Below are 12,405 nucleotides of genomic sequence, written 5' to 3' on the forward strand. Positions count from 1 at the left end.
CTCTGACTTCATGAAACCCCTCAGCTCATTCATTCCCTGCATCCTGTGTTTCTGTGGGTGACGCAAGTGCCATCAGCGGTTGCCAAAGTGTAGAGCTTTGCACTTGGAAGCTGGCAGGTAAGTTAGGGATGGCTAATTCCTGCGTTAATAGGATTTGTAACATCTGGACCACACAGTATGCTACCATAGTGATGTGAGATACTGAATAGTTTTATTTTACAAATCCTGTGATGCTCACTCTTAATTTGCTTTTACGGAGTGCAGGGAAATAGACCATTATGATCTATTTCACATTAAAACATTTTAAAGATCTTTATGAACTTTCCAACAAGTTTTATCACTTTGCATTGTGTTTTATGTGCTGTTTATCCCTGGGATATGTGGGAATATGTGGGATATGTGGGAATATGTGGGATGATAAACATGCAAAATCTTAATTAATTAGCAGTTGGTAAAAGTTCAAATACTATTGCTGTTCTGTTAAAAAAAAAAAAGATACTAGTGAGGTAGGGAGAAGAAACTAGATTGAAAAAGTAAGGCACCTATGTGTTTGGTGGTGTGTTGTGTGTTTTTTTTTTTTTTTTTTTTTTTTTAATGCTCCTTGCTAAAAGGCATCTGCCGTATCCTCTGAGGACTTGGGTATTGTTTTTGTGTCAGTTCTTTCACAAATAAACTATTCTTTCTGTTATTCTAATCATACATGTACACTAAAGCCTAATAAAATTCTTCCTCATACATCTGAGAGAAAAAACATATTCTTTTGTTTTGGGAAGGCTGGTGGCTGTGGCTCTGGTGGATTAGCAGATGAGAAGCTTATTCCAGAGAAACGGCTCTTTCAGGAAAATTACTTTGACAGAAAACTCTAATTCATGTGACCAGAATTCACATGCTTTAAAAGTAATTAGGGTGACTGGCTTCAGTTAAAAATGAATACATAAACCAAATCCAACAGGAGATTTGGCTTTTGCTCAGAAGCCTTCCCCTGGCCATAGGTCTGTCCTGCTTCTGGGGAGAGTGGGGTAAATGCGGGGGGAGGAGGAGGAGTTACTGATGAGGGGCGTGAGAAGCTTTTATTGCTGGGAAAACAAAATCATCCCTCTCCTTTTAGCTTGAGCTCTGACTTTCAGGAGCTGGGAGCACGAACAGCCTCGCCATGGTGGTGCTGCGTCTCTTGACTGTACTGTGGGGAGGCTGCGGGTTGGTGTCAGGCTGGAGCTGCGTGGTGTAACACATCTGCTTGTAAGGAACAGTACAAGGGAGCATTAAGTCATCAAACGCCGCTGGCAGCGAGTAGCTGTGTGCTGGACCAGCCACTGGTGGCATCACCCATAGGACAGCCCTGCAGCTGGTACCTAGTGTGCCCCACCATGGGGTGGAGGAGGCCAGACTAGCAGCACAATTCCCCAGTTCCCATTAATGGAAGAAAGCATCTGTATTTTCTTGATGTATCTTTAAATCATTAAAAAGTCTTTGGGGGGCAAAGGGGAACAAAACCTCCAGGAAAAGTGAGGTTTTTGATGGCCTTTTCTTCGTAGCCAGTACACAGCACTAAGCATCATTTCCCCCCCTTCTTTTTTGTTTGTGGATTTAATGCTGCTTTGCTACTGTAAGTTGTGTGCCCAAGGCAGCACCTTTCCACTGACTCATGTTTTTCCACTCTTAACTTGGGGGGGGGGGGGGGGGGGGGAGTGAAGAAGACTGGGAGTGCTCTGGGCTTCTGTGCCAGCCTGGTCGGACCTGGCTGAAGAAAAAACAGTTTTGCTACATCTTATTTGGGACTAACCCTAATTATATTTCCTTACACTGCTGTAGTGTGTTTCTCTCCCTCCTGCCTCTGATTCTATTGCAACAGAAATCACAGGTCATGATTAAATAAAAGCAAAATCTGTCTGTGGTGTTTGATCCATGTGTGCTGTGGCGACAGCTGGATGGGTGGGAGTTCCTGTGTGTGTGCTTCCTTATAAAAGTTTGGGAAAAATCAATTTGCAGAATTGGGATGACTCCTGGTGCAGAATTCATGTGTAAACCAGGCCTGCTGCTGTGGTTAATTGGCACAGCGCCGGTGATGGGTAGGGGGGAGGCGAGATGGTCTGGGCACCTCATGTGGCTGTGCCACCAGAGCATTGTCATCCTGCCCTGCCCTGGACAGGGACATCCTGGTGCTGGAGCCTGCTGGGTGCCCAGGCTGGCAGTGAGGGGGCCTCCCCAGGGTAGGTTTGGTGTGCCAGGTGGTGCTGGCGCACAGCGGGTGCTCCCCCTGGCCAAGCCTGGCTGGTGATGCCCGGGCCTTGCCTGGGGAGGAGTGCGCCCAGCAGATTTTCCCCAAAGGAAACATGAGGAAAACATCTTGTTTTAAGAGAGATATTTAATATGTTTTTCATATTTGGAAAGCAGTTAATGTCTGGGAATGTCCTTTTGCTCCCTGGCCAGCACGATTAATATTACTTTTGATCTTTTTTTTCTAAAAAAAATTTAGATTAAAAGTGATTTATCTGCAACGAAAGCAACAGCAATTACTTACTCTGTATTAATGTTTAAAGTTGCTTTCTTTTAAACATTATTTTTGGGAGGGTAAAAGTTCTTAAAAATAAACATGGTTCAAATTATTTTTAGATTAAAATACTTTATGGAAGGAGAGCTGAATTTGAGCGTTTGAGCAGTAAACCAGAAAGTCAAGGCTTTGGGGAAAACACAGATGTAGAAAGGCCGAGGAAAAATGTGCTTTCAACTGACTCAAGCTAATTGCACAGAGTGCCTAATGAGGGTGCTTGTGTTATTGTGCCCAGGCGGGTTTGTTAGCTGCCTTGCTGTGCTGCCAGCCCTGCTCTAAGGCTCGGCTGGCTGTGCCGTGCTGTGGGGGGATGTACTGGCTGGTGGGCACAGGCAGGGATTAGGTGCAGGGCTTCACCAAAACTTCACAACCCGGGATGCACCCAGCCATCACACATGGGAAAGCCTCGCCTGTTCAACTGGTTTTGCAAAGTGTCGATAACAGCTTCTCTCAGCAGTGACTCATCATGTGTTTTATATAGGATTATAAATTAATGCTCAAGTAATTCAGAATGTGCTTGAAAAAGTGTGTCAGAATTATTTTTGTAGCTTTTTTTGCCGGTGAAGATGAAAGCTTTGTCTGCCTGGTCCTCAATGCTGAAGTCTTAACGGGAACCACCTAACTGCTAAAGGCAGCTCAAAGTCACAGGGTGGCGATCCTGGTGTTTTAATATTGTATTAATTGTACCGTGGTCCTTCCAGAGCCAGCAACAGGCGTGATGTCCTGAGGTTGGGGATGGCCCCTTTTTGCCCTGGGGGAATGGCGGGCTGCAAACCTGGGCCCACTCCTGCACCGAAAACGGGCAGCTGCTTGGGCTGAGCATTGCTTGCTCTGTGCATCTGACTGGGATGCTGCTCATGCCGGCTTCGCTGGAGATGGGGAGAGAAAAGCCTGCTTTGGTTCTTTATTATTTACTTATTTTTTTCTTATTTTTGAATGTTTAAAGGTTATCTCAGCTTATACCTTAACTTTGGGAATTGTGATAACTGGCAATCTGACTGTCACCTGTGCAAGGGGTTTCGGATGCACAGGTGAAAACTGCTGGTGTGGAAGGATGGAGGCAGCAGTCATTTTTGCAGGTCCCTTATGGGCAGAGTGATCACACTGGACTGGCCACCGAGGTTCTAGCCCAAATTTTGCACAATTTTTGTACTCATTTTGTATTTATTTTTATGCATTTTATTTTTCATAAGTTTTTTTTAGATAATAGGGTTTTTTATTTGGTATTGTTATAGCTTTATTTTAAGACTAAAATCTACCTTATGGTAATACTTATTTATTATTTTTGAGACCATTTTTAGATGGTGAATTCTGGTAGGCAAGAGTCCTTTTTACCCAGGAGTAAATTTTCTACAAATGCATTTCCAGAATGCACTGAGGTGCTTAATCAGATATTTTCCATAAGAACACAATTAAATGCCAGTAGACATTTCCAGTAGCAAACAGGGACATTTTATTTGTGCTGTTGTACTGTTGGTGGTACCTGATGGCCCTTGGACTGGCTCAGCTTGGGTGCTCAGTCACCCTGCTGCTGAGGACTTGCAGGGGAGTGCCGTGGGGCAGATGAGTTATTCGGGATGAGTCTGCCTTCAAACAATGACCTTTGTGAACGCTTCTGGTTACTTATAATCTTAGGTATTATATGTAAACAGGCTTCAATTAGTTCAAATTGTATTTAATTTAAGATTGCAATTGTAAGTAAATTCTATTGCAGGAGAAAATGTGATTTTTAGGGAAATAAAACTTAATTACATTGAAGTAATATTTCAATCTTTTGCATGAAGCTCTGATCAGTTAATGCTTGTTCTGTGAAAAATGTTAACACAATGAGCTTGTGCTCTGTATGTCCCCTTAATGGGGCAAATCACAGTTGCTAAAATTTTGTGTTGTTACAATGTGAAATGTTCAGATTTAGTTAAAAATCAGATACATTCCACAGGCATGATTTGTAGGAAAAGTGGGTGAAAACTGCCCAGGGTTGCACTTTATGGGCAGCGTGGCATGGGCAGCAGGTGGGAGCTCTGGCTGGAGCGCTTGGGGGCTGTGTGGCCAGTTAGGTACAAACCCATCCACAGCTGCAGAGCAAAGGGCGGGCAGTGGTTCATGTGGGGAAATCTGGCCCACTGCTCTCCCCATTGTGCCCATATTGTCGGCATGAGTGTCTTTCTCCTGTGTCACCTGCATGGGATTCCAGAGACCAGAAGTGTCTCCTGGGCAGTCAGAGGCAGGGGAAGGTTCAGCTGGGCAGTTAGCGGAGTCCTATGGACTGTGATGCATGAAGTTTGGATCTTTGCTTTTTCTTCTAATTGCTTTCTGTCTCTGGCTGTGCCATATCTAATTAATAATAATGTATTAAAAACCAAGACTAACCTATTGAGTCCATAATGCATGAATAAGCTAAAAGGATAACCCCAAGTTACTTCTTCATTACTTATAGAAAATAGAACTGAGTTTTTCATTTTGTATTAAGACCTTTCTGGTATGATAGCACATTATATACCACATACATGGTTTTCAAAGGAAACACGGTTTATCCTTCTCATTTGATTAAAGTCTGGGATGAGTAACAGAGATTTCCTTTTACTTACACCTTCCATTATGGTCCTACAAAAGCCATTTAGGTGGAAATATTGCAATGGTCTGATTCATGCAAAATCACCCATGTTATTTTCAGCCTTAAAAGCCCCAGCTGGGCCAGAGACACCTAAAAGTGGTTCTGCAGGACTCGTGTATAAAAGCCTGTGAAGCAAACTGCTCCTGTTGGCAGTCTCCTGGGCACCAGCTCTTTCCCAGGGTGTGCTGGGGGATGACAGGGTGGCTGTGGCTGCAGGGAGGAAGCAGGGCTGGGGCTGTCCCACCTTTCCCTCTTCATTCCCAGGGTTTGGTTCAGATGAAAGAATATGAATTCTTCAGATGTGACTGTGCTGAAAGCTCAGTGCAACACAAGCAAAATAAAGATTTAAACTTGAAACTGATCTTTAGTTATTTCCTTCTACAAAAACACGCCTAAAGAGGTCTTTTACGTTTCTGAAGCCCGTATGTGTGTTATAGTAATGTGACTTTCCAAGAAAAGTCCATTATTTATTCTTTTAATATATGAGTAATCTTTCAGGAGTTGATACAAACCCATTATTGGTTTAATGTCTTTCAGTGTTTCAGTAACTGATAGCTTGCTTTAGTCTTTAAAGCTGAAATTTTTCTTGCCTGGTATCTGTTCAAATACTTCTTTAAATAATTCAGAGTCTGTTGGATTTCTGGATCTTAGTGTGAAAATAACATCCCTTTTAAACTCCTCCTTTGTGCATAGCCAAAAAACCCCAAACCATCGAAGCCAGAATTTCAAATTCAGTAGATGATGTGATCATTGCTGAAGAAGGAAGGAAGTAGAAGCCAGTTTTGTGGAAAACAGATCCAGTAGTTTTAAATATATGGATATTTCAAGCTGGAGTACTTGTGGATAAGTACTGGAATAATTCTAAGTTGGAAGTTTTTCTTTGATAAACATTTAATTAAAAGGCAGTGGGGCTGCGTACGGGCATAGTCACCGGTGGCTCCAGGTCCTGGCGTGTGGGCAGCTGGAGTGAAGCCAGGGTTTTCCCACTTCCCGTTGCCTGGGCTGGGATCACCATTGCCCTGAGCTGGGTCTTGGGGCCATGTGGGACTGATGTGGCTGGTCCCTAGTGTGGCGCTGGGTGGAGAGGCCCTCGCTCCCACACTCCAACGCTTCTTTCCCATGCTGAAAGATCATGGCATGGCAACTCCTTTGGGTTATTTTACTTTGCTATACTGTAGGCAAATACCTATCTATACAAAGTGGTGACAAGATGGACAATATAGGTTAAAATAAATATTTTATAAAACACACAGTATATGCAACACCTATTTAAGTATTTTCTTTGTCCTTTTTGCCCTGCTCTGTCCCTTATGTCAGAGCTTAGTGTTGTGGTGCAGCGGGGGCACCTGATTTGCTCTTTCCACTTGGATCTCCTCTGCTGTTTCTTGTTCTTGGTGTTAAATAGGACCCTTGTCATGGTGCTGTTGACAGCCTTGGCTATCTGACGTGCCGTTGCTGGGCTCAGGATGAACTTGCTCCTGGTTGGAGCTTTCTGGGCTTCTTCATCTCCTTAGTTATTTGGTAATATAGAAAGTGTTTTGCACTTCCTATTCCTGTTGATAACTTCGCAAAAATTGGCTGCAAAATCACTTGGGGTGGTTTTGTTCTGGATGCATGAGCTCAATCTTGTCTGAAAGAGCTTATAGTTTCCTCTGTCCCGGCTGATGAAATTAGTTTTTTTTGGTGGTATTAGCACTGTATGATGAAGGGATGAGGCCAGAGCAAGCCCGTTTCTTAAGCCATGACTCATTTCTGGGTATTGAATAGTCCATGACTCACTCGTGTGTCCCTCTGTGATACCATCCTGTATTTGCAAGGCTGCTCTGTTGAACATCTGCTGATTTTGATTTGCTTCCTTGAAACTGCCTTGGCACAAGGTTATCCAGGATAAGCATATCAATCAGCAGCTTGTTCGGATACAGGATAAGTTTTCTTGTGGGTAATGTTGTGCAGCACTCTCCAAACTCAACCTCTAGGCTATGGCAGAGAGATTTCCTGGTTGAATCATCTTTACTTTGTGCCATCTCCATCACATACCTGACCTCCCTGTGTGGGTAGGTAGCCCTTGTTATCAACATGAGATTAGCTAGCAGAGTATTTTGATTAATGCAAGCAACTCCTGCAGGGTAACATTTTCTGTTTCAGGATGCTGAGAGGCTAAACCTTCAGGCTTGCCCACTTTGATGCAGTTGTTTATTCTTTTCATTTTTAGTGTGTAAAACATAACTCCACTCATAATGAGTTTACGCAGCTAAACCTACTCTGTTCCTAAAGGGGAAGATCCTGTCATCTGTCTTTGTTGTGTCTGTATTTAGTGTATTACAACTAACATTATAACCAGCACTTCAAAAATCCTCTGTATGTAGGAATGCTTGTGCTATTTCACAAGAGATGTTCTGCCTCCTGTGTGGCTTACCCACCTGGGGCTTGTTTCTGTTGTGCTTAGGGGTTTCTCTCTTGTCACAGTCTTCACTGTTTTGCACTCTTGATGCAATAGGTTCAAGATTTTTTATAATCAGAAATGCTAGACTATTTTTATTGAACCTGCACAAATACCTCCAGTATTTTACCCACATTCCACTTTTCTGTTGAAGTCTGTATCATCAGATCTGGGATGTGAATATGATTATGTATCAGGACAGTTCTCTGAAGAATAGTCTATAAATTTCTGTCCTTCCTGAAGCGTCTCAAGATTTGGCAACTGGTTCCTGTGATTATTTTTTTATTTTTTTTTAATTATACATGTCCCTACTCTTTGCAGGCAGGGAATCCACTGGTTCCTCCCTAAGTGACATAGATATGACACTTGTGCTTCAAATCCACAGTGAGCTAAAAAAATATATCCTCAAGAGTGCTAAGAGTTGTGAACATTGTAAATAAGAGCAGCAATAGCAGAGATATAAGAAACAGATGTGGTTTCCGGTTTTAAATTCAGTGACCATTCTGGTAAAATACCTTAGACTTATTAGATACAAAAAGATGATACAAAACCATATAAACCTGTTTGACTTGAATGTTGCTGCCTCAGATGGTGGAGTTTACCACACTAGTTCACAAGTCATAGAAACTTGAAATAGGTTGTGCGGCCCTGTTGTCTTGAATTTGGTAAAAACATGCTATTTGAGATTGACAAAATTATCTGAAGGAAATGTTAGTGAAATCTACTCATCTTCCTAATAGGAATATGCTCAATTTTCAGAAGCAGGAATGAGGCCCTTTTTGCGAAGTTTGGAAATAGCTTCTTTTTAGTAGTCCATGTATAAATCCAGACCACCTGCGTCAATGTGTGTGCATCTATACAGGATCCTCTCCCAATGTGCAGCACTCATCTCATGTGCTTCGCTGCAAAGAGCAAGAAGGACCTGATAGGTGGTAGAACAAGTGTGGTCCGTGTTGATGGCTGTGCTGGATCATCTGTCTCACACAACTTGGGCTTTTGTTCCACCAAGGCTGTTACTTTACACCCCCTAAATCAGCCACAAGTATGTGTCCTCTGTAGTTAAGGTCAGGCTGGTGAAATGTTGGAAGAACCTCTACTTAAAGTGTAGAAGGAGAAGAAAACTTTTCTTACAAGGTAGTCTAATTGTCCAGCACCTAGGTTTGATAAGTTACAGATAGCTTTTGGGACGCTGAGTTGCGGCAAGTACTTCAGTGAATATAAGTTATGTAGTTCAGTGATTTTAAGAATGGTTATTGCTACTATGCTTGGGTGTGAAAATATACCTTCTGTCGCGTGCACTACTTTTATGAAGTATATAAACAGGGTTTTTCATCTGCTTTCCATTTACTGTTACATTTTGTTGTCTTTGCCATGGGCATTTAAAACTGAGATGTTCTAAAGAGCCCTGCATGAAATTTTAAAGAGACTGGACCTTTCATCTGTGCAACAGCAGGACACCAGATAGATGAACAAGAAAGAAAGAGAAATTGTTTTTGAAGCAATAGCGAAAAAAATAACAGTAGAAGCAATTATTTTATCAAAGGTTTATTTTCTTTCTTGTTTTTTAAAGGCCTTTCCTCAGCTGAAGTTGGCTACCTTCTTATGTATGTTTGATTTGTGGTTTCCACAAGGTCCAAATGAAAATGTCAGCTGGGAGATGTGTATTGTTAATGAGCAATCACAATGGCACCAGTGATTTCAGTGAATTTTGGTGCTCAGAGAATTGCAAAACTGTAGTCTTCTAGCCTCAAAACAGGCACGTTTCTCTTTCATATCTCAGTCTGTTCCTTGACTATGGACAGACCTTTTCAAAGAGTAAGGATGGAGTTAGTCTTTGTTTGTCATGTTCTTGCTTGTAGTGAAATAAATTGTGTTCCTTATGATAAGGAGCTAGATTATGATCCAACAATCCCCTCTTTCAGGCCATTAAGCAGTAATCTCCACTTATGTTGCTTTGGCTTGTGTTGGTGACCTGACTGTGAGAAGATCAATATTGCATTGCTGGTTCCAGGTCCTTTCAACTCACTGCTGGTTTTGATTAGTTTTCCTTCTACTGAATTACCTGAATCATCTGCTGAGCCTGTTGCTCCTCACCCTGCTGGGAGATGTTCCCCCTGAGGTGATGGAAACTCCAGCTGGACCCTGCTGGTTGGCTGGGGTGGCACTGACTTGCTCCAGACACACAGGTGAAATAGCTTCAGTTTTAATTTTGGTGGTGTTCTGGTGGGAAAGAAAATAAAATTCCTCTCCTTGTACCTTTAGTATATGACAAGCTAGGAACAGACTGCAAATATCGCTGGGTTCTCCCAGAATTGATTTGGAGCAGAAGAAGAGTTTAAGGAGAGAGCAACGCCAGCAGCTGTGACAGCACCATGTCACAGGGAGGAAAGTAATATATGGGGCTAGAACCGACAGCTTGGTTGTTCTTTAATTGGATGCTAATAAAAACATTATTCTGGAGAAGCTATGTTGTCCAGAACATTCAGGACTTAAGATACCATGTTGGATGGCTTATTTAAGGATGAGGAAAACTTGGAGAAATCTAAAATATGAATAAACTTATCTTGTATTCCTCAATTTCAAATATATATACCTTGTATTAATTAAATAGGGCAAATGGGCAGAGAGGGGTCTTGTTTGAATTAAGATGATGTCTGCTGGGTGAAAGAGATCTACAGAGATATAAAAGGCCAAAGCTTCCAGCAGTCCATACTGTCTTTACTGAAAAACATATTTATGTCTTCCAGACTAGTAATTAATCACTGAGTAGGATTTTTTGGGACGTGCATTCACAGAAGATCTTTTTGTACTGCCAGGAGCCACAAAGCACGGGCACAATTAAAACACTGATTTAATTTATTACATAGAGGCATGGAATGGGAATGTTTTAAGCGATGTTGACAGGCCAGGATTTCAGAACCACCTATTTTTTTTTTTAAATAGAAAACAAATGCTGCTCCTTACAGAAATTAAATTACATTAATAGCAGCTTTCTAATACGACTGAGAAAGAAAATAAAGTTTTTGGCATTAATTAAGATGTGAAGAAATGGTATAATTTTTAAAGCGAATACATTTCAAAGTTGTCTGTTTATAAAAATAAAAGATACTGCCTTTTGTTGAAATGCACTTTAAAATCATGCGACTCTTGAAAAATTAAAAATAATAGCTGAAAAATTCTTGTAATCTGATAGTTTCCTCTTTAAACTTGTGAGTCTCCACAGCTCCTCTGGTGCCTTCACGTGCTATTGATATCACTGATGGGGACTTGCAGAAAAAAGACTTTGACCATGATCAGTCTATGGGCAGCCGGGGTTATGGGACACTGCCTGCAGCTGTGCGGGTATGTACACACAGGCTGCCCTTTTGGGCAAAAAAGCAGCTGTTCGGTGACCGTAGATTCATAATGTGTTATCTGTGTGTACGCCTACAGCTGTCCACTTTCACAGGGTCCCTGTGCTGTTTTACTGTGCATGTGTTTGAAGGAGAGGGTCCCTAGTGTCGGAGGACTTGGAAGGAGTGAAGGGCTGCTTCTTTCTATTTGTGTGCAGGGAAGCACCTGTGTGGGTTTGCAGTGTGCTTCTACACACTGACAGCTCATGAGGACTGCTCGCAGCTTCAGAAGGAACTCATTATCACAGCTAAGAGAAAGATCCAAGAGTTCAGGCTCTGATCTGGTTACCCTGGCCTGTCCTGTGCAAATGCAGAAAAGCATACAGCATCCAACATGAAACTTGTGTCTTGCTCCTGTTGGTTGTATGTTATTTAAATGAAGCCATTTTGCTTTATTAAAAAAAAAAAAAAAAATTAGTAAAGCCCGATGCAGCAAAACACGTACATCCCAGCAGCAAAGGGTGCTTTTTCTGCAGTAAAAGTTCCTGAGATTCATCAATTTCCTTCTCATGGTTATGACTTTTGTTTTTGTTTCTTCCTCTGCTTCAAATATGAAATATAAAGATCTCATCAAAGCATAGGGTTATGCAGGAGATAAAATATTTGAGTTGCTCTGATTGGATCCAAGCAAATTAAGCTGTAATTAATTTAAATGTAGACTATAACTTGTAATATTTTTGTGGTCTTGGTGGTTTTAATATTCTGGAAAATTACATTGTACTGAAACATCAGATGGGTTGAGTCACAGCTTGGGACAGGGCTGCACAGTAAGTGGTCACCAGCTTTGCATCACCACCATCTATGATAAAAAAAAAAAAAAGCCTATTTGCTGTCTGGACCTTTGGTACACTATGATAGTATAATCTGAATACCATTTATTAAGAATGTTGACAGCCCTGGGTAAGAAAAAATTTTTTTCTTTCAAGACTTCTTGATTGTACTTCCCCTTAATCATGGATACCTTTGCATGACATCAGCAGTAGATGTCATCTCACACTTTTTCTGCATCTGAGGTCACGCCCTGTGGTCATGGAGGAGTGACCGTCCACTGCACACCGCGGGGGGCAGCTGCCAGCAACTCTTGGTGCATGGTCACCTGCAGGATGCTGATGTGGCATGGGGATGCCAAGAAATGCTGTGTTTTTCTTCTGGGGATGCTTGTAGATGTATGGTGAGCTGTAAGGCCAGGAGTGCCTGTCTGCTCTCCATGAAGTACCTCTCAGGGCAAGACAAAGAGTTGGATCGTCTGCGAATTCACAGTATTTCTGTGTTGTGCAAGGAGTAGCAGCACTTGAATGCATAAAGGATGCCTAGCTTTCCCAGTCTGCAATGTTTTCTGTTTTTCTAAGAGATGCTGCTTTTCTGCTTATATATGCAAAGAGAAGATGAGACAAATTCTAGATAAGCT

This window comes from Vanellus vanellus (genome assembly GCF_965231255.1).
Source record: "Vanellus vanellus genome assembly, chromosome: 12".
NCBI classification, from domain to species: Eukaryota; Metazoa; Chordata; class Aves; order Charadriiformes; family Charadriidae; genus Vanellus; species Vanellus vanellus.